Raw genomic sequence first — 20,659 nt, 5'->3', positions numbered from 1 at the left:
TAATAAATATTATCATTACCACCTCAGTTAGTAAGCCAATTTCTTACATTCTCCAAATAAACACAGCTGCCAAGATTCCCAGGTCAGCCTGTAGCGGGTCTTTTCTTTTTACTCTGGGACTTATAGTCCTGGTTTTACAATAAGTTAAACAAGACTACCAAGTCCCAGAATGCAAAGAACAAACCTGGACTGGAGCATCTTGTCACCTATATACCTGGATAACTTCACAGGGCTGAAAAACAAATCCATAAAAATGTGTGGTAAACATCAAAGAGCAGAATTCAGGGCCTGAACTTTGGACAACAACAGACGCTGAATTTTAATGGGTGAAATTCCCCCAGGCCCTCATTTCGACACTCCGATATCTGTTTGTGAATCACCCTATGAAAACTCCTTTCACTAGAGGGGAACTCCTGTGTTAAAAATATTATCCATAGTGATGGTGCCTCACCCTATGTCATGGAGATAATATGTGTTCTGGACTTTCACTTGACTGCCTAATGCTTTCTGTGACTTGTAGTTCTGGTTCAGTTGATTTGTTAACTAAAAGCCCAAGAGTTGGCAGCTTGGCACACTGCTAAAATCGAACTTAACAAATACAGATACACTGCTCTATAATTTGTACCCTATTTTAGAACTAGTAGACTATTACTGGAGGTATCTGACCCTCTGCTTATCCCATTTCACAGGTTCATAACCTCAAGGTTAATATGCTTGGCATTCATCTCATGCTAGTTCTGCTAATCTCTGAAGTCATCAATTGTGAGCTTGTTTCAGTTTAGGGCTCTATGACAAAATCTCTATTTTTTCTCTTTCAGTTCCTGAGCTCCTTCCTAAATCTGGTGATTTAATTGAGGCTTGACTACTTCAATGATAAAGGGGCATTTTACAAGCTTGCAACATGTTTACATGGTGGCTGCTCTCATTTCATGGCCTTTATATCACCAGAGAGCAGTAGGCGAGAGCTTATTTTGGATATACTATCTACCCATAATAGAATTCTTTAAAAATGAATTATAACATATGTTTTGGAAACCTAGCATTTTAAAATCACAAATAGTTTCTCTCAAATGAACAGATTGAATAATAAGATCTCCCAATTTATCAATAAAAAATAAGGGCAAAAAACTTTCCTTGACTCACGATCAAGGTAAGATGTCTAGCATGTAATATGCAGTCCCTACTCTCTCTTTTACATCCCTTCAGTTCACTCCATGCTTGCTTATAGCAACAAGTCTGCTGAGTCACGTTTGGATTTAGGCCCAGATCTCTGTACTGGGGGTGAATGTTTGACATTGTTCAGCATTCCGTCCATCACTTGTTCTTTTTGCATTTGTCGCCCTAAGTGGGAAGGGTATGACCAGACGTGGGTCCTGTGCTTCCCATGCCACTGGATTCAAGCTAGCCTGGCTGATGAGGGGTGAAACCCCAAAACCGGTCCCAGGATGCTTGTTTCCAGTCCAGGGAAGACCTGGCCTGGCAGTTCGGGCTGGACTGTTCCCATGGGGAACAGGGTCAAGACTGATTTGCATATGGTTGGGTCCACACTGGAATGGCATGGGGTGCAAAAAAACTATGGATTTAGGCCCAGATCTCTGTACTGGGGGTGAATGTTTGACATTGTTCAGCATTCCGTCCATCACTTGTTCTTTTTGCATTTTGTCGCCCTAAGTGGGAAGGGTATGCCCAGACGTGGGTCCTGTGCTTCCCATGCCACTGGATTCAAGCTAGCCTGGCTGATGAGGGGTGAAACCCCAAAACCGGTCCCAGGATGCTTGTTTCCAGTCCAGGGAAGACCTAGCCTGGCAGTTTGGGCTGGACTGTTCCCACGGGGAACAGGGTCAAGACTGATTTGCATATGGCTGGGTCCAAACTGGAATGGCATGGGGAGCAAAAAAACGATGGATTTAGGCCCAGATCTCTGTACTGGGGGTGAATGTTTGACATTGTTCAGCATTCCGTCCATCACTTGTTTTTTTTGCCTTTGTTGCCCTAAGTGGGAAGGGTATGCCCAGACGTGGGTCCCGTGCTTCCCATGCCACTGGATTCAAGCTAGCCAGGCTGATGAGGGGTGAAACCCCGAAACCGGTCCCAGGATGCTTGTTTCCAGTCCAGGGAAGACCTGGCCTGGCAGTTTGGGCTGGACTGTTCCCATGGGGAACAGGGTCAAGACTGATTTGCATATGGCTGGGTCCAAACTTGAATGGCATGGGCAGCAAAAAAACAATGGATTTAGGCCCAGATCTCTGTACTGGGGGTGAATGTTTGACATTGTTCAAGGGTCCCGTGCTTCACATGCCACTGGATTCAAGATAGCCTGGCTGATGAGGGGTGAAACTCCGAAACCGGTCCCAGGGTGCTTGTTTCCAGTCCAGGGAAGACCTGGCCTGGCAGTTCGGGCTGGACTGTTCCCATGGGGAACAGGGTCCAGACTGATTTGCATATGGCTGGGTCCAAACTGGTATGGCATGGGCAGCAAAAAAACAATGGATTTAGGCCCAGATCTCTGTACTGGGGGTGAATGTTTGACATTGTTCAGCATTCCGTCCATCACTTGTTCTTTTTGCATTTGTTGCCCTAAGTGGAAAGGGTATGCCCAGACGTGGGTCCCGTGCTTCCCATCCCACTGGATTCAAGCTAGCCTGGCTGATGAGGGGTGAAACCCCGAAACTGGTCCCAGGATGCTTGTTTCCAGTCCAGGGAAGACCTTGCCTGGCAGTTTGGGCTGGACTGTTCCCATGGGGAACAGGGTCAAGACTGGTTTGCATATGGCTGGGTCCAAACTGGAATGGCATGGGGAGCAAAAAAACGATGGATTTAGGCCCAGATCTCTGTACTGGGGGTGAATGTTTGACATTGTTCCGCATTCCGTCCATCACTTGTTCTTTTTGCATTTGCTTATAGCAACAAGTCTGCTGAGTCACGTTTGGAGCGCACCAAAACAGCTCCCACATATCCTACTCTCTAAAATCAAACTATACCAACTAGGCGCAACAGAGTGGCTTTTTCTTCAAAATTCAAGCTACTGAACTTTAGAGTTTCCCAAAAGTTAATTTTTGTTCAAGCGGTACATGCAGCCCCTTGCTAGATTTCTCCATCAGGCATGGACCACATTTTAAATATGAATGGATGGGATCAAGCTCATGTTTGGTCTTTCCCGTTTCATTTGTTCACAGCTCTTGAGTTAGGATTCGGACAATGTAGAATCAAAGCATTGCTTAGATTTGTACACTGGCTGCTTATGAGTAGCAGTGCCTTTTTAAAAGCAATGGGCAATGTACATTAGGCCATATGTTAAAAATTCCCCATATTACTCCATGTAATCTTGTCTTCTATAACCCCTTTACGCTGTTCAAATCAATTCCTTCTTGTAGTTTTCAGAAGCTAAAACTGTGACTTATCAAGACTGGTCTTTTTTCACCTAACTAATGATTTATGAAGGTTTACTCCGTTATACAGGCCCTGTTGTGCCTGGCTTAGATTTATGGATTTTAGAGGATGCATTATTTTTCAGCTCCAAAAAGCGAACAATTGCTCTCTATATAACATAAATAAAACATAACTACATAACTCAAAGATGGTAAGCACATACAAGTGTAACTCTTTCTCTCCTACATCTCCCTTTTTTACTCCATGCTTAATTACAGTAACAATTGCTACAACATGCTTAAAGCACCCTTTAAAACTTTACACATAGCACTAAAACTATTCCCACATAGGCCATTCTACAAACTGGCATTGTACATGCACACTAACAAGACTAACACCTTACTCGACCACTCAGAAGTGCTTTGCTACCATGCAACTACTGCAATACACACTAGTTATAAAGTCACTCCATACATATAGATAAGAATAAAAAGCATACTTGTTAAAATGTAAATTAAAACTCAACATCAATCTTGTTTTTTTTGTTTAAATCTTTATTTAAATGTTCCACAGAATTGAATATGTTTCATATAATATTTACATCATACAATGTGAAATTATGAATGGAGTACATTTTAAAATAAAAGGTTAAAAAGTGAATATAAATGTAGTTACAATCATGAAACTGTATACCAGATTATACTGTAGCAACTGTGTTGTAATGTAATACATCTCAAATAAAGATAAATTCATTACAGGGGGATACAAAAGGAAGGTAAAGGAAATGGGTATAACAAAGAAATATGCACATGTATTGAACCAAATAATTTAGCTCGCCTGCATATAAAAATAAACCTCAAATATGTACAGTTTAGAGACTTGCTGTGAGCATTTACATTTTTTTTGCTATTCAGGATTTGTTTGGAACATTATCTAATTAAAATACAATATTAAAAATAAAGAATATCACAGAGGTTTATTGACTTCATCAGTGGATGTTTCTTTCTGTTTATCTGTTCATTCAAGAATAGATTTATTCACAAACAGTGTTAAAGGTATTCACATTTTTCTCTCTTAGTCTCTCCAAGTCTGTACGTGATTTAGTTGAAACATATGTTTTATCCAATTTGTGGTTACAGTATTGAACATACCACCAGGATTTGAAATTCACATTTGCGGTGTTTGTCCAATTAGAAGTGATCTGTCAAAGACAGTAGCTACTAAAATATCTTTTAAATAATTAGTCTGATAATCATTCGACCAATCTGTAGAAACACTTCTTAAGAGACTATTCAAGATTGAATATCGGATATTAACATTACAAATCATATATATCTGTTTCCACACCATTCTCCAAAGTGTTTATATATATATATGGACACATAAATAACATATGTTGCTCCTCAATTTGTTACAAGGCCAGCATCTATCTTGTGTTACATCTGTACATTTAGCTAATAAAACAATCTATTATAAATCTAGTATGGTATTTGAGTTGCATTATCTGATTGAGAAGATTTATGAATTTCATCCCATATTCTTTTCCAGTATTCTATGGTCCAATTAGTTTTCAACACTTCTTCAAATTGCAATACAACATTAGATTTTAAACCAATTCTAATTGGCGTAATAAGATGTGTCTATGTTAATGAAGCTTTTAAATGGCATCTGACAAAGACTGGAGCATTTATTATTAATTTTGTTTGAATAACTTACATCAGACATATCACAAAGGGATTTAGAAATACTTTCTGTTAGAAAAACATTTTTATTTTCAAACAAATAAATTTGATAATTTAAAAATAATTTAATATTTTCAAAAGACGTAACTTGTCATCAGCAATCCATTGATGCACCCAGGAGAAAATAAAAACATAATTTAACTGGTAGTGATAAAAAAAGATGTTTTAGCTGTATGCAATAACAAGATTTAAAAGAAAAAAGAATTGTCTATTTCAATTCATAAAGTTTTAAGTAGATCACCACCAAATGTAAGCTGATTTGCATTTTGTCTTAAGTTAAGTGCATCATGATATTTTTGAAAATGTGCAAAGTTCATTCCTCCAATTTCCTTATCCAGCTGTAAAGTTGAAAGGGCTATTCTAGATTTTTTCTTCTGCCATAAAAATGTTAATAAAATTGATTCTATTTTCTTAAATAATGTTGATGGGATATGAATGGGAATCATAAAGATCATATATATCACAAGAGGATAAAGTATAATTTTAATAGACTCTCACTTATACCGCCAAGCCAGAAATAATAGATCCTGTTTTGAGCAAAAATCTTCAAGTGCATCACAATTAATTGTAATTGTTTCTCTAATTGTGTTATTGAACCACACTCCTGAATAGTTAAGCATATTTAGATTCCAGTCATGCCTAAATTATTAAAGGATTATTTGGTACAAAATGTGTTGACTGATACTGTTTTGGTTTATCTGAGTTCATTTCTATCCATATATAGAGGGGAATGCTTCAACTTCATTTTGAAAATCAGGAATTTAATTTCGGATTAGAGAGGTAATTGTAGGAGGCTGGCCTGGTTTGTAGTGGGTACCAAGGGGTACCTACACTCTGCACCAAGTCCAGTTATCCCTTATTAGTGTAGAAGAGGTGTTCTAGCAGCTTAGGCTGATAGAAAAGGTAGCTTAGCAGAGCAGCTTAGGCTGAACTAGGAGACATGCAAAGCTCCTACTATGCCACTGGTGTCATATGCACAATATCATAAGAAAACACAATACACAGATATACTAAAAATAAAGGTACTTTATTTTTATGACAATATGCCAAAAGTATCTCAGTGAGTATCCTCAGTATGAGGATAGCAAATATACACAAGATATATGTACACAATACCAAAAATATGCAGTAATAGCAAAAGGAAGTAATGCAAGCAATGTATAGTCACAATAGATTGCAATGAGAGCACATAGGTATAGGGGCAACACAAACCATATACTCCAAAAGTGGAATGCGAACTACGATGGACCCCAAACCTATGTGAGCTTGTAGAGGGTCACTGGGACTGTAAGAAAACAGTGAAGGTTAGAAAAATAGCCCAACCCAAGACCCTGAAAAGTAGGTGTAAAGTGCACCTATGTTCCCCAGAGAGCACAGAAGTCGTGATAGGGGAATTCTGCAAGGAAGACCAACACCAGCATTGCAACAAAGGTGGATTTCCGGACGAGAGTACCTGTGGAACAAGGGGACCAAGTCCAAGAGTCGGGACAAAGTCGAGATTGGGCAGATGCCCAGGAAATGCCAGCTGAGGGTGAAAAGAAGCTGCCGCCAGATGGTAGAAGCTGTGGATTCTGCAAGAACGAAGAGGACTAGGCACTTCCCCTTTGGAGGATGGATGTCCCACGTTGTGAAGAAGCTTGCAGAGGTGTTCCCACGCAGAAAGACCGCAAACAAGCCTTGCTAGCTGCAAGGGTCGCGGTTAGGGTTTTTGGATGCTGCTGTGGCCCAGGAGGGACCAGGATGTCGCCAATTGCGCGAGGAGACAGAGGGGGCGCCCAGCAAGACAAGGAGCCCTCTCAGAAGCAAGCAGCACCCGCTTAAGTGCCGGAACAGGCACTACGAAGAGGAGTGAACGGCGCTCACCCGAAGTCACAAAAGGAGATCCCACGATGCCGGAGGACAACTCAGGAGGTTGTGCACTGCAGGTTAGAGTGTCGGGGACCCAGGCTTGGTTGTGCACAAAGGAAATCCTGGAAGAGTGCACAGGAGCCGGAGCAGCTGCAAATCACGCGGTACCCAGCAATGCAGTCCAGCGTGGGGAGGCAAGGACTTACCTCCACCAAACTTGGACTGAAGAGTCACTGGACTGTGGGAGTCACTTGGACAGAGTTGCTGAGTTCCAGGGACCACACTCGTCGTGCTGAGAGGGGACCCAGAGGACAGGTGATGCAGTCTTTTGGTGCCTGCGGTTGCAGGGGGAAGATTCCGTCGACCCACTGGAGATTTCTTCGGAGCTTCTAGTGCAGAGAGGAGGCAGGCTACCCCCAAAGCATGTACCACCAGGAAAAGAGTCGAGAAGGCGGCCGGATCAGCGATACAAGGTTGCAGTAGTCGTCTTTGCTACTTTGTTGCGGTTTTGAAGGCGTCCAGAGCAGTCAGCGGTCGATTCCTTGGCAGAAGGTGAAGAGAGAGATGCAGAGGAACTCTGATGAGCTCTTGCATTCGATATCTAAAGAATTCCCCAAAACAGAGACCCTAAATAGCCAGAAAAGGAGGTTTGGCTATTTAGGAAGGAGGATAGGCTAGCAACACAGGTAACAGCCTATCAGAAGGAGTCTCTGACGTCACCTGCTGGCACTGGCCACTCAGAGCAGTCCAGTGTGCCAGCAGCACCTCTGTTTCCAAGATGGCAGAGGTCTGGAGCACACTGGAGGAGCTCTCGGCACCCCCCAGGGGAGGTGCAGGTCAGGGGAGTGGTCACTCCCCTTTCCTTTGTCCAGTTTCGCTCCAGAGCAGGGCTGGGGGATCCCTGAACCGGTGTAGACTGGCTTATGCAGAGATGGGCACCATCTGTGCCCATCAAAGCATTTCCAGAGGCTGGGGGAGGCTACTCCTCCCCAGCTCTGACACCTTTTTCCAAAGGGAGAGGGTGTAACACCCTCTCTCTGAGGAAGTCCTTGGTTCTGCCTTCCTGGGCCAAGCCTGGCTGGACCCCAGGAGGGCAGAAACCTGTCTGAGGGGTTGGCAGCAGCAGCAGCTGCAGTGAAACCCCGGGAAAGGTAGTTTGGCAGTACCCGGGTCTGTGCTAGAGACTCGGGGGATCATGGAATTGTCTCCCCAATGCCAGAATGGCATTGGGGTGACAATTCCATGATCTTAGACATGTTACATGGCCATGTTCGGAGTTACCATTGTGACACTATACATATGTAGTGACATATGTATAGTGCACGTGTGTAATGGTGTCCCCGCACTCACAAAGTCCGGGGAATTTGCCCTGAACGATGTGGGGGCACCTTGGCTAGTGCCAGGGTGCCCACACACTAAGTAACTTAGCACCCAACCTTTACCAGGTAAAGGTTAGACATATAGGTGACTTATAAGTTACTTAAGTGCAGTGGTAAATGGCTGTGAAATAACGTGGACGTTATTTCACTCAGGCTGCAGCGGCAGGCCTGTGTAAGAATTGTCAGAGCTCCCTATGGGTGGCAAAAGAAATGCTGCAACCCATAGGGATCTCCTGGAACCCCACTACCCTGGGTACCTCAGTACCATATACTAGGGAATTATAAGGGTGTTCCAGTATGCCAATGTAAATTGGTGAAATTGGTCACTAGCCTGTTACTGACAATTTGGAAGCAAAGAGAGAGCATAACCACTGAGGTTCTGGTTAGCAGAGCCTCACTGAGACAGTTAGTCATCACACAGGGAACGCATACAGGGCACACTTATGAGCACTGGGGCCCTGGCTGGCAGGGTCCCAGTGACACATACAACTAAAACAACATATATACAGTGAAATATGGGGGGAACATGCCAGGCAAGATGGTACTTTCCTATAGTAATGGAAGGATATAATCAGTATACAATGATACCTTCAATTGATGATCACCAAAAGCCCCAATTCTTTGCAAATATTTTACAATCAACACTAAACAAGGAAATTAGTTTGTAATTTTTGAAGAATTTTAAATCTAAGTTCTCTTTAGGAATAAGACATATCATTACATCATGGAGTGTACAATGAGGAGCTTTGGATTCTGCAAAAATGATATAGTTCAAGAGGTCTAGGAAATAATATACTGAGAAGTGGGAATATAATTCAATTGTAAAACTTCTGGTTATGGTGTTTTACTTTTTTTGCCACTAAACTGCTTTAATATTGTTTTCAGTTTGTATTTCTGTCTCCAATAAGACGTGATCTATGTCATAATTTCAGGTTTTTTAATCTAATTTAAATAATCATTAATCTGTGACCCTAAAGGAATTTGTTCAGGAGTACATAGCTATTTATAAAACTTCACAAACTCTTCTGAAATATCTTTATCTTTAGAAATATTTTTACCATCAATACTTTAATGGATTCAATTTGATTTCCTTTTTTTGTACTGTTTTAAACAATTTGATGATCATTTCCCCATCTTCTTTGGCCTCCATAAAAACTGAAATTTCTTTGAAATAGATAGAATGAAGCTATTCCAGTAGATTCTTTATTAAGCTATAACATAACTTTAATTGATTCATGTAATAATTCTTAAGAATTTGAATGATAATGATATTTCTTATAATCAAGGTTTTTTTAAATATAAAAGTAGCTGTTGATTCTTTCTCCTTTTGCTTATTTCCTTCGTATATTTAATAATAAAACTTCTTGCAAAAGCTTTAAATGAATCCCAAATAATAGGTAAAGCAATATCAAGGAGAGTATTAATATCAAAACATAGTTTGCAAAATTCTGAAACCGAAATTAAGAGTTTAAAACCAACACATTGTTCAATCTCCACCTTTTAGTGCAATGTGGAAATTGGGTTAGGTCAAGATCAGTAATCACCGGAGCACGGTGAGATATAGAAATGGTTAAAATTTCTGGAAGAGGTTGAGTTTGGATTAAGCTTTTACTCATAAATGAATAGGCAGTTTTATATTGTGTATTATGTGCAGGTGAAAGAAATGTGTATTCCCTTAGCATGGGATTACAACGTCACCATACACCAGCCCAAACATTTCTGAGAAATTGCTTATTAAAAGGTCTTTTGCACAGTATTCAGAAAACATTTAAGGATACAATTTTCTATTTATAATGGGATTCATTACCTGGTTACAATCCCGTCCCATAATAATAGTACTCACCTTCCTACTCTAATATTTCATTAGCAATATGTTTCCAAAAGGAATTGCATATTGATGTAGGACCATAACCTTTGAAAATTGTAATCAGTATAAAATTGATCATTAAGTTGAACAGCAATCTACCTGTTTTCATCCTTTTTTGAGACATTATTGTAATAGACAGATGTGTGTTGCACAAAAATATTGTGCATTTTTCTTTTGTATAGCATGTGACACAAAAATATGCCCTTCCAACAACTTTTAACTTTCAATGCTTCATTCTCTGGAAGATGTGATTCTTGGAACAACAATGTGTCAGCTTTCACCGTAGCTAAGCATGATAGAGCTCTCTGTTTCTTTACTGGTATGCCTAAACTTTTAATGTTCCATGATACTACCCTGAATGAAAGAATACCAATGCATCAGTACTGTAAAGATAATGTGTAACATAAGTAGAAAAGTGAATATTAGTAACATGTTTATACATACAGAGAGTTCAATGAAATATGAGTTAAAATTAAATGGCAGAGTAGCCAGGGATATTAACAGACAAAAGAATAGAAGGAAATAGTCTAACAATAACGAGAAGAAAGTAAAAAACACATAAGTGACGACTGAAAAAAATACCTCTATGGATATTTTATGTTTGAGGGAAGTAGGTAAGCAACAAAAAACAAAGATGACACAGTTGCATTTCAGACAATCAAGACGTCATGAACAGATGGAAGACAGAGAAAGAAAACTGTATGTAAGAAATTGCATATGTGAATAAAGAGAAAAAACATCAATACAACAAATAACTATGACCTGTTATAAGGTTAACTTAGTAATGTAATTGATCTCTATAATGAGATAAAAAACAAGCCGTGTTTTGGATATTTTCATCTCTTCCTCCCTGCAATCAAATAAGATTTTTTTAAGTTTGAAAGGTTTATCGTATGTGGTTGTTTTATCTTTGTTTTTTTAAATATCTGTTTATTGAAATTTTGCAGGACAGTTTACAAACAACTAGAAATGTGTTTATTGCAATCAGTTTGCATCAGTATACATCTAACATCCAAAGTATGCAGTACAGAGTGGCAGCAATGTAGTAGATTTATAGCACACGATCTTGAGTGCCATCAGTTCTCAACACCAACCCTTTGTATCCTAGCATTCCCCCAGTTCTTTATTAAAACATATCAGCCTCCGTTTGTTCCATAATTCTCCCAATTATGTTGCCCCGCTCAGCTAGAACCTCCTCCACCGTAACAACTCTTTGTGTTAACTTAATATGTTGTGCTTCAATCACTGCCCATTTCAAGAGATCCCTTTTCAAAGCCAGGAGTTGTGGGGCATGTGATGCTGTCCAATGTACAGCTATCCCCTATATGGTGAACACCAAACCTGGCACTGCCATCCAGGTATGCATCTTTTAGCACTTTCGACCCTGCATTATGCCAAGCAGGCACTGTTTTACTGATCTCTCTAAGTGGTACGCTGCTAAACGCAACAAATTCTCCACTATTGTCTCTCAGAATCATGTGACCATGTGGCATGTCCAGGTCATATTTAGGAAGTCAGCTGTCTACAGTCCACCTCTGCTCCACACCACCTGGGGGCCTGGGGAAAACTTGATTAGGTTGCAGGGGGAAGGTACATTCAATACAAAAAATGAAACTGAATCAATTTAAATCTAGCTTTAGGAGTGACCTACTCACAGGCCCTAGTCATGTCACATTTCATCAGTTCGGCCAGCTACTTTGATCCCCAGCGCTCCATTGCCCAATTCATATTGCCACCTCTGTCTTTCAGCAAGGCCCGTGCAAGTGAGTTATCAGTGGTTGTTTTATCTGTGTAAGTGACCTTAAAAAAACAGAGATGAATCATCCAACTTTAGCATTTATAACTCTTAGCTGTGGTCTCAAGTCCAGAAACTGTTTTCTTCTCTCCACATCACCATAGCCACATCACGAGAAATATAAAGTTTATGACCAGAAAAAACTTATTTGTTGCTTTATTCTCACTGTAGGAAGAACTTTAGTAAGATGAGAATGTTCTATACTAATAATATAACTCATGGGGGTTCAGTTGCTGATTTATGCCCAAGTCTATGAGCTCTTTAAATGTTCAAATGGGTAGAACTGGGAAGATCGAGAACTCATCTTTTGAACTTGAACAGTTTTTCTAATTTAATTTTTTTATGTTAGTGCCATCAAAAAAACTGGTGACTGACACGGTCACCACTTTAAGAATAGAGTGATGTCAGTTATAAGTTCATTTCTGTCATGCTGAATTATTATAATTATTTTTCTGTAGTTGATATTCTGAATTTTACTTGTAAATCATAATTGAATCACTCGAAGAACTGGGGCATGATTTAATCAAATTTCTTGTTGTGCACGCTGCCAGAGAACCGTAACATCGAGTGTAACCTTGATTTTGAAAATATAACCTACAAGAATTCATCAGTCAGAATTTATTTTGAAAAGATATTTCATTACTAGCTCAACACCAGTTCATACATATCAAAATAACAGAATTAGTGAAAATGTAAAATATGTGCAATTTTCTTTCTTTTGCCTTTTTAGCGTCATGCAATTAATATTTCACTTAAAAAAACAATACAATGCATCAAATAACTTCATAACATTTCAATAAGAATCTCTCCATCACTTAAGTCATAAATCAATGTGACAGGATCCCTTCCTGTCCTGAACCTCCTTTGGACCACACAGGTGAACCGTACCTCACCTGTATCCCTGGGGGGGGAGGGGGTTCTCCACACTTCAATGTCCCTTGTCCTCAAGCTTTGGGTTCCGCCCCCTCCCCAAACACCAATCCGCCATGGGGGTGTAACAGGGCGGCCAGGAGCGGTAGCCCCATGCCCACCCCAGCGATCTGGGCTCCGTACCTCCCAAGCTGGTGTGTACATCCGCAGGTTGGTTCAGGACTTCAGGATCCTACCCCTGGTGTTATCCAGGGGACCCAGCCTTGGGGACCCCTCTGTTGGTTATGGTGACTTTAGTATCTCCTCTCCCACCACAAGGACGACCAGGGGCCCAAAGGTCCTTCGCCTTCCACACCCCCAAACAAGCTGAGAGAGAAGACCCAAATGTCCGCGATGAAACGGTCCATTCCTGTATCAGATAACTGCACCCTATCTTTATGAAACATGTCTGGCCCTTTTAGCAGTTTGTGTGGGATGTTCCATAAGCGGCCTGGACCAGGAAACAGTCTTGATATTTCCGCATTAATTTGACGAACGGACACATTCATGGTCCTTGATTTTGTGTTCGGACCCCAGTTGCTACGAGGTACCATGTGCGACCATGCGATGGCAGCGTTCGGGAACTCCTTGGATAATTGGGTGATTTCAGTTAAAATCGCCCCAGTCAAACTAGGTAATTTCCACCTATATGTATGACGATGAGGTCCAGGAACTGGAGTCCCTCGCATCTTTTCACCATCTTCACAAGTTGCTGCAGCTGAGTGACTCCCAGCCCACCAATCCCACACGAACGAAAGGCCACAGCACGAATTGCCGCCGGCTTGTGCTTAGGGAGCAGTTGCAACACGTAGGCTCCCTGCCGAACAAAGGAGTTCCCCAGCACCCAAACCACGTGAGACGGCATAGTACTGAAACAAAAGAAAGTAGCATGAGTAACCAGCACGAAGAATCAAAAACAGGAGTTTGAAACACTTATCATTGTAACTCAGGCCTTATGTAACGTTTATAACAATTGGATAACCATTTCCCGATGGTCTTCACTTCTTCAGGAGACAATCCAGCACCGGCTGCTATAGTAGCCGCATCAATCCTGAATGAGTGCGATGAGTAACCTTGAGGGTCTACCCCTGCAGCCTCTATTGCCACCTTCATTACTGCTAAGAACTGGTAACGTGATAAGCACTCCCGTTCTTATGAAGAAACAGAGCTGGGGCCTCTGAGGCTGGGAGAACTGCTAAGTAGGAAACCAAGCGATCTACTGGGCACAAAGGGGAGCTGTGGGCAGCCTTAAGTTCAGTAGTTGACCCTTTCCCTTTTTGATCTGTCTTGGACCTTTGTAACCGAATTGTTACGAACCCTGGTATAATCCGAACGTCGGCCAACTGGAGGCCTCCTGTGTAATCACCCTTGGATGACCCCACTAATTAGCCCGCGCGAAAAGCTCCATAAAAGGCTGTAGAGAATGCTGCTGCAAATAGTGTTGCTTCAAAGGGGGAGGAACAAACTCTCTCGAGGCTGGCCAGGAGCTTCCTCAATATGTGAGCCATTAGGGAGTGCCTAGTGTCTTTCTTTGTGTCGTCTAGGCGAGCCCACCCAGCCACAGCCCTCTTAATGATAAATGCATTTATTTGAGTCTCTTGATTATGTAACTTTGTGAAAAAATGAATGGCGGCAAGGTGAGCCTTTGTGCAAGAAACTGGTTTACCAAGTTCCCTAAGATGACTTAAAAACAGCAAATGGCCTGCGATGAAAACCAATCCGTAATTTTGAGAGTGTTCAAAAACATTCTATATTGCTGAAATGATTTTTCGTATGACCCACGTGTGCGGGTTGCTAGGGACGCTGCTACTAAATTGGAGAGGATGGGACTCCAGTCTTCTACAGATATGCTGGGAACTCCGTCATCTTCTCCGCCACTTGTGGGTGGAACCTCTGAAAATTCTGCATCAATGAGCGAGATAAAGCATCAGCCGCATTGTTATGAACACCCGGAACATGTCTTGCACGGAAGGTAATATTCAGTTTCAAACACATTAAGACTAGATGTTTCAGTAACCGCAGTACACCTGTATGAGGCACCCTGCCTATTAATGGCTTCCACCACTGCCATCTTGTCAGACCAAAATATCACAGATCTATCCTTGAACATAAGAGCCTAAATTGTGACAGCAACCACAATAGGGAATAACTCCAGGAATGCCAAGGTCCTCGCAATCCCAGTATCATGCCACTCAGCCGGCCAATCTCCTCTACACCAATTGCATCCCAGGATAGGCCCAAAACCACACTACCGGCTGCATCAGTGAAGAGGCCCGAAGTAGAACTAGGGACTGGGTAAGGAGGCCAAATGACCGCCCCATTGAAGTCTTGTAAAAAGGGAGCCGAGATTTGTAAGTCCTCTCTGACCTCCAGCGACAGCCTGGTGTGATGATGCTTCTCAGTCAACCCTGGAATGGACCGGGAAAAGGGGTGCGCTATGGGAATAATCCGTAAAGCGAAATTTAGTTGCACCACCAACACTTGCAGCTGATGTAAAGTGACCTTCTTTTGTGCCAGAACTGAGTCAATAGAGTTTCTAAAGGCCATCAAATTATCAAAGGGGAGGCGACACTCACCATCCACTGAGTCTATCTCGATCCCGAGGAATGTAAGGCAGGTTGTGTGGCCCGCGGTCTTGTCTGGGGCTAGTGGAACCCCAAATTCCTCAAACATGGGAGTCAAGGCCCGTAAAGCCCACAGACATCTCGCTGATCCTGGAGGGCTCAGTACCAGAAAATCACCTAAGTAATGAATCACATCCCTGTGCCCAGTGCGTTTGGTGAAAATCCATTGCAACTAGTAGCTGAACTGCTCAAAATAACTGCAGGACACACTGCAACCCATTGGCATGCATTTATTATAATAATAAGACCCTGCAAATTGGAAACGTAATAAATGGTAATCTTCTGGGTGTACTGGGAGAAGCTGAAATGCTGATTCAATGTCAGTCTTGGCAAAAAGGGCCCCGAGGCCTAGGTCGCGCAACTTCCCAAGAGCCTGATCCACTGTGGCATAACGCACTGAGCATAGTTGGGGGGGTCAATTGCTTTGTTCACTGAAGACCCATGTGGGGCTGAAAGGTTATGGATTAGTCCGAATTGCCCAGGCTCTTTCTTAGGGACCACTCCCAAGGAGGAACAGGCAAAATAACTGAACGGAGGAGAGGAGAAAGGGCCCGCCAACCTTCCCAATATCCTTTCCTTCTCAACCTTCTTCGTAACCACTCCCGGATTTCTCCGGGCTGACAATAAATTAATGCAGTAAGAATTAGGGGACACCTTCAGGGCGGGAATCCTGAAACCAAAAGAGAAACCTTTATACAATAAGTCTGCAGAGTCTTTATTCAGATACGAATGCAGCCATGGGAGGAATGCATCAATCTGTATGGACGAAGGCAAGATTAATTCAGCTTGAGGGCTTACTCCCATCCTTAACCTTCTCCTTGGATTTCCAAAGGCATTTGAACTCTGGGTGAGAAGGGTGCCACAAAAGGAGCATTTATGTTTAAATTTGCAGGACCCCGCTGGGCTTTAACACACCTTTCTATTAAATGCCCAGCAAGAGCCCTATTTTTCATTAGGATATTGTGTGCTAAAAGGCTGCTTCCCAGGCAGCTTACTATTCACGCATTCCACCCATACATTCACCTCAGTCTGATCCCAGCCTATATCTGGGTCCTCAACCTTAGCCCACCTGAAGTCCCTATCATATTCCAGCCACGCATTACCTCCGTACAAATGATGTGCTTTTAATATCTTATTAGCATAAAAAATCATAGAGGTTGCCAATTCCGGTTTCTTCTCAAGCATGACAGACATATAAACATTAAACCCAAATAACCAATTTGTTATATTCTCTTCGACTCTGGTTTTTTTGTCATTGGAAGATGAGGCCTTCCCCTCCTTACCTTTCAATTCTACCTCCCTTCTCTTAGCTCTGATGAGTGAAAAGATGTCCACAAACTCCCCTTTCCAAATCTTTTCTTTTACATCTGTAGCAACGCGCGACACGTGCTTACCTGGCCGGGATAATAGAGTGGCTTGTCCAGCGCTCATCAACAAACTAACACCCCCTGACTTATTTGTGTTGCTCTCAGTGATCTTACCTTTGTCCACTTTTTTTGGGGGTAGGGTACTGCACGCCCAGTGGCGGAATGTCACCCAAGCCTTTAGTTCCAGTAGCCACTGTCCCAATAATGCGCGCTGCAGTAATTGCCGAGATCTGGCACTTGAGTTCCGCTAATGTATTCTTTAAGGTATCTGTAGGGGCCCACGGGGCAGTTGGCGGAACAGAAGCAGACAGAGTATCAAGGCTAGACAAAAGCTGTACCGCTGACAGCAGCGCCTGCGTGGTCACATCTTGTGTAGGTGCTTGGGCAATGGCGGGCATGGAAAGGGGTGCGCTGCCCTGCGCTTGGAAGGCGGGAGTAAGGACCGCTTGTGCTGTGGTCTGCACCCCTTGCGTTGCAAGGGGTGTTGTTAAGGTTGACAATGCTTGCTGTATATCAGTTAAAATAGACATGACCCCCAGATCAGGCGTAGGAACTACCCTAACTTCTACCGGGGGCATCTCTGGAGTAGTGGATGGAGGCTAGGCCAAAGTATCCACCTTTCATGACTGCGCAGGGTTTGTAGGTAATGCAAGGACAGCGGAAACCTGCTGCCCCGCCATCTCAGGCCCCCCACAGGAATGTCTGAAACCTGTTTCCTGACTCTGTGCTTTACAGGAGGGAATGCAGGGAGAGGAACATGAGAGCACCTAGGGCGGTCGCCTTCCGCCCCATTGTTCTCCCCCATCTGATGCGGAGTCCTCACTGGCGGATTCCCCAACACCTAATTTGGCCAAGACCAATTTTAATAATTGCGACAATTCAGGGTCTTTTCCTTTTCTCTTTCCAACCTTACTGCGATTGCAAGCCATGACCCTTGATGTCCTATCAAACTGTTACAAGATTGAATTACTTATGCACAGATCACCCTTATGTCTTTAAATGTGCAAACAATATGTAAAAAAACACGGTACTATATGTAGAGACACGTTACTACTCCCCCCCGCAATTTCTCACTTACCCCAGATCCTGAAGAGCGTTCCTGGCCCAGACCGAGCTGACGTTGCTTGCATGAAAGAAAATGCTGGTGGGCCGCCCAGCCAGGTCAGGAAGGCAAAGACAATTTTTTGTAGGTAGGGGAGAGGGACTTAAATCAATAGATGGGGAAGGAGCCGAATTGAAAAACCCAGATAGGGCCCGCCAACCACAAAGAGGAGCAGGAGGCTACTGGAGTAGGCTCCAAGAAACACCTAATCACAGGGATGGGGCTAAAATTGCCACAAAACAGGCCCGGGCAGCATGCGCGCTGCAGATAAGGTGGAGAAAAAATGGACCCAAGCAGCGCTGCACGCCGTAAGAAGAACCCTGAAGAAGACTCCTGCACCAGACTTTCCCTGGGCCGGGAAACACGTGCTGTATGCTCCGGCGGGCAAAGGAGCAAGACCCCTGACGCGCAGGAGTCAGGAGCTCGGCGGGAGCAAAATGATCCCAGGCCCCTGATGCAGCGATGTTCTGGCCGCAGAATGGAAGAGATGATGGCCATTGATGGTGGAACGTGCTTCCGTCGTTCCAGGGGCACCGACCGCCGACGTCCCATCAGAAACGGCCGAGCCCTTTCTGGGGGGGACACTTAAATAGCCCCGCCCCATCTGATGCGCTCCAGGGGCCGGACCCGGAAGTGACACAGCCTGCGTGACTCCCCCAAAAGCACTTCCACCCTCGCACCTTGCGAGGTGAAAGGGCAGAAGTGTCCAAGGCCAGCCCGATGCACAACTAGTATGTGGGGTTCAGGCAACGGCGGCCCCGTGATCTAAGGGGACGCCGCCCCCCCATTTTGGGGGGGTGCTTTACCATTTGTTGGCTTGCATTGCAATCTTCTTTACAGCCTCGTAATTGGTCACTGCAGGCCAGGCCTCACTTTGCAGACTCATCTTTTGAATTTTTTTTGCTTGTGGGCGATGTTCCCAAAAGATGATGATTATCTTGTTCTAAATATTGCATACTCATATTGTTTCTTTCTTATGTGTAATTCACAAAATGATGCTCTAACACATAATTGTGGAGTACAATCCAATCCACCCCACTCCAATCCACCCCACCCCACCCCTCACCAATCCAACCCACCCCACTCAAGTCCACTCCATACCAATTCAATTCAGCTCAGACCAATCCAATCCACCCCACTCCAATCCACCCCACAATCCGTCCCACTCCAATCCAACTCACTGTACCCCACTCCAGTCCAATACACCCCAATCTAAACCACTCACCCCAATTCACCCAACACCAATCCAATCCATCCCACCTTAGTGCTCTCATTACACCCCAAACGTTTCTGCCCCACTCTAATTCACCCTACTGCACCATACACCAATCCACTCCAACCCAATCCACCCCACTCCAACCAATCCACCCCAATCCAATCCACCCCACTCCAATCCAGGCCAATCCAATCTACCCTATTCTAGTCCACGTCACCACAATCCAATCCACCACACACCAGCCCAATCCAATCCACCCCACTCCAATCCACCCTGCCTCACCCCACACCAATCCAATCCACCCACCCTTCTTCAGTCCACCCCAATCCAGTTCAATCCACTCCACTCCAGTACAATCCACCTCACTCCGAAACACTGACTCAATCCATTCTGCCCCATTCCAAAACGATCCACCCCACTCCAATCCAATTCACACCATTCCAACCAACCCCATTCAATACAACCCAACACAACCCAATCCACCCCACACATTCCATCCACCCACCCACTCCAGTCTATCCCACTCCAATCCACCCGCTGCAATCCACCACCCCAGTCTACTCCACTCCACTCCTCACCACTCCAATCTTATCCAATTGAATTCACCCCAATCCAACACACTCAAGCCAATCCACCCCACTAGAATCCAATCCACTACAATCCACTGCACTACAATCCAGCACACCCCACTCCAGTTGTATCCACCCCTACCCATACCAATCTACCCCGCTCCATCCCTCTCAAATTCAATCCACCCCACTCCAAAATATCCAACCCACTCCAGTCCAATCCAATCAACACCACTCCAATCCATTCCACCCCACTCCAATCTACCCCATTCAAATCCATCTCACTCTAATCCAAATCCACCCCTCTCCAATCCACCCACTCCAATTCAATCCAACTCACCCCAATCCAACCACCCCATTCCAGTCCATCCACTCCAATTCAATCCACCTCATCCCAGTCTAATCCACCCCACTCCAATACAATCTACCTCACCCCACTTCACTCTAACTCACTTCATCCAAACACCAATCCACCCCACCCAATCTAATCCACCACACTCCAATCCAAATCACCCCACTCCAATCAACCTCTCTAATCCAATCCACCTACTTCAGTCCAATCCCCATCATACCGGTTCAATCCACCCCACCTAATCCAAACCTGTCCAATCCAACCCATTCCAATCCAATGCAGTCCACCTCAGTCCAGTTCACCCCACTCCGATCCATGTGAGTCCACACCACTCTACTCTACTCCAATCCACCCCACTCCAATCCACCCCAGTATAACCCACTTCAATCCACCCTACTCTATCCCACTCTTCTACAGTTCAATGAACCCCACTCTACCTCAGTCCCCTCTAACCCACTCCACCCTAATCCTCTCCACTCCACCCCACTCTATGCCACTCCATTCTGTGACACTCTGTGCC

Source organism: Pleurodeles waltl, chromosome 3_1, assembly GCF_031143425.1.
Source record: "Pleurodeles waltl isolate 20211129_DDA chromosome 3_1, aPleWal1.hap1.20221129, whole genome shotgun sequence".
NCBI lineage: Eukaryota > Metazoa > Chordata > Amphibia > Caudata > Salamandridae > Pleurodeles > Pleurodeles waltl.
Note: the sequence above shows the minus strand (reverse complement) of the source record.